Source organism: Pseudorca crassidens, chromosome 18 (genome assembly GCF_039906515.1).
Source record: "Pseudorca crassidens isolate mPseCra1 chromosome 18, mPseCra1.hap1, whole genome shotgun sequence".
NCBI lineage: Eukaryota > Metazoa > Chordata > Mammalia > Artiodactyla > Delphinidae > Pseudorca > Pseudorca crassidens.
The window spans coordinates 13,876,868-13,879,439 of NC_090313.1; positions in this window are offsets into that span (position 1 = coordinate 13,876,868).

Consider the following 2,572-nt stretch of genomic DNA (forward strand, 5'->3'; position numbering starts at 1 on the left):
ATAGTATCATGTCATCTGCTAACAGTGACAGTTTTACTTCTTCTTTTCCATTTTGGATTCCTTTTATTTCTTTTTCTTCTCTGATTGTTGTAGCTAAAACTTCCAAAACTATGTTGACAATAGTGGTGAGAGTGGGCAACCTTGTCTTGTTCCTGATCTTAGTGGAAATGGTTTCATGTTTTCAACACTGAGAATGATGTTTGCTGTGGGTTTGTCATATATGGGCTTTATTATATTGAGGTAAGTTCACTCTATGCCTATGTTCTAGAGAGTTTTTATCATAAATGGGTGTTGAAATTTGTCAAAAGCGTTTTCTGCATCTATTGAGATGATCATCTGGTTTTTATCCTTCAGTTTGTTAATATGGTTTATCACATTGATTGATTTGTGTATAATGAGGAATCCTTGCATTCCTGGGATAAACCCCACTTGATCATGGTGTATGATCCATTTAATGTGCTGTTGGATTCTGTTTGTTAGTATTTTATTGAGGGATTTTGCATCTATGTTGATACGTGATATTGGTCTGTAGTTTCCTTTTTTTTGTGATATCTTTGCCTGGTTTTGGTATCAGGGTGATGGTGGCCTCATTTAATGAGTTTGGGAGTGTTCCTGCCTCTGCTATATTTTGGAAAAGTTTGCAAAGGATAGGTGTTAGCTCTTCTCTAAATGTTTGATAGAATTTGCCTGTGAAGCCATCTGGTCCTGAGTTTTTGTTTCTTGGAAGATTTTTAATCACAGTTTCAATTTCAGTGCTTGTCATTGGTCTGTTTATATTTTCTATTTCTTCCTGGTTCAGTCTCAGAATGTTGTGCTTTTCTAAGAATTTGTCCATTTCTTCCAGGTTGTCCATTTTATTGGCATAGAGCTGCTTGTAGTAATCTCTCATGATCCTTTGTATTTCTGCAGTGTCAGTTGTTACTTCTTCTTTTTCATTTCTAATTCTGTTGATTTGAGTCTTTTCCCTTTTTTTCTTGATGAGTCTTGTTAATGATTTATCAATTTTGTTTATCTTCTCAAAGAACCAGCTTCTAGTTTTATTGATTTTTGCCATTGCGCCCTTCATTTCTTTTTCATTTATTTCTGATCTGATTTTTACGATTTCTTTCTTTCTACTAACTTTGGGTTATTTTGTTCTTCTTTCTCTAATTGCTTTAGGTGTAAGGTTAGATGGTTTATTTGAGATTTTTCTTGTTTCTTGAGGTAGGATTGTATTGCTAATAACTTCCCTCTTAGAACTGCTTTTGCTGCATCCCATGGTTTTGGGTCATCATGCTTTCATTGCCATTTGTTTCTAGGTATTTTTTGATTTCCTCTTTGATTTCTTCAGTGATCTCTTGGTTATTTAGTAGTGTATTGTTTAGCCTCTATGTGTTTGTATTTTTTACAGTTTTTTTTTCCTGTAATTAATACCTAGTGTCATAGCGTTGTGTTCGGAAATGATACTTGATAAGATTTCAATTTTCTTAAATTTACCAAGGCTTGATTTGTGATCCAAGATATGATCTATCCTGGAGAATGTTCCATAAGCACTTGAGGAGAAAGTGTATTCTGTTGTTTTGGGATGGAATGTCCTATAAATATCAATTAAGTCCACATTGTTTAATGTGTCATTTAAAGCTTGTTTTTCCTTATTTATTTTCATTGTGGATGATCTGTCCATTGGTGAAAGTGGGGTGTTAAAGTCCCCTACTATTATTTTGTTACTGTTGATTTCCCCTTTTATGGCTGTTAGCATTTGCCTTATGTATTGAGGTGCTCCTATGTTGGGTGCATAAATATTTACAACTGTTATATCTTCTTCTTGGATTGATCCCTTGATCATTATGTAGTGTCCTCCTTTGTCTTGAAGTAGTCTTTATTTTAAAGTCTATTTTGCCTTTTGCCTTATATGAGAGTTGCTAGTCCAGCTTTCATTTGATTTCCATTTGCATGGAATATCTTTTTCCATTCCCTCACTTTCAGTCTGTATGTGTCCCTAAGTCTGAAGTGGGTTTCTTAGAGACAGCATACATACGGGTCTTGTTTTTGTATCCCTTCAGCCAGTCTGTGTCTTTTGGTGGGAGCATTTAATCCATTTACATTTAAGGTAATTATCAATATGTATGTTCCTATTACCAGTTTTTAAATTGTTTTGGGTTTGTTATTGTAGGTCTTTTCCTTCTCTTGTGTTTCCTGCCTAGAGAAGTTCCTTTAGCATTTGTTGTAAAGCTGGTTTGGTGGTGCTGAATTCTCTCAGCTTTTGCTTGTCTGTAAAGGTTTTAATTTCTCCATCAAATCTGAATGAGATCCTGCCGGGTAGAGTAATCTTGTAGTTTTTCCCCTTTTATCACTTTCAATATGTCCTGCCACTCCCTTCTGGCTTGCAGAGTTTCTGCTGAAAGATCAGCTTTTAACCTTAAAGGGATTCCCTTGTATGTTATTTGTTGCTTTTCTCTTGCTGCTTTTAATTTTTTTTCTTTGTATTTAATTTTTGATAGTTTGACTAATATGTGTCTTAACATGTTTCTCCTTGGATTTATCCTGTATGGGACTCTCTGCAGTTCCTGGACTTCGTTGACTATTTCCTTTT